Genomic DNA, 318 nt, shown 5'->3' with positions numbered 1-318 from the left:
CCATAACTGATTTAATGAGCCATTCGCAGTTTCACTGTACCGTCCGTGTGTACTTACACGTGCATGGCTTAATCTTTGAGACAAGCATATGCTACTGGCAGGATCAACCAGGTAGCCCCCCAACACGACTGGACCGCGTCGAGGTTCGGGAGAGGAGAGGCCTGCGGGAAGAGAGGGGGGGCGGCGGAAGAGCCCCGCGGCGGCAGGGCGCCCGGACGGAACGGGTATAGGCAGGGCGTGCGGCGTCCGGAGAGGATGCGGGATGGCATGGGGCTTCCCTGGGGGGGGCGGGGAACGGAGCCCTCGCAGCACCGGGGA

At 64.2% G+C, this 318-nt stretch overlaps 1 pseudogene; it reads right to left on the bottom strand.

Moving 5' to 3' along the window:
• The window catches only part of LOC141176285 (18S ribosomal RNA), a 1868-nt pseudogene extending 1754 nt beyond the window's left edge, over positions 1 to 114 (bottom strand).
• Positions 115 to 318: the final 204 nt, after the last annotated feature.

The sequence above is a fragment of the Phyllobates terribilis genome, unplaced genomic scaffold (assembly GCF_046119375.1).
Source record: "Phyllobates terribilis strain yellow unplaced genomic scaffold, ASM4611937v1 Scaffold_23__1_contigs__length_19252631, whole genome shotgun sequence".
In the NCBI taxonomy this organism is placed as follows: Eukaryota; Metazoa; Chordata; class Amphibia; order Anura; family Dendrobatidae; genus Phyllobates; species Phyllobates terribilis.
The sequence above is the reverse complement of the archived record's forward strand: the minus strand, read 5'-3'. Positions and strand labels throughout refer to the sequence as shown.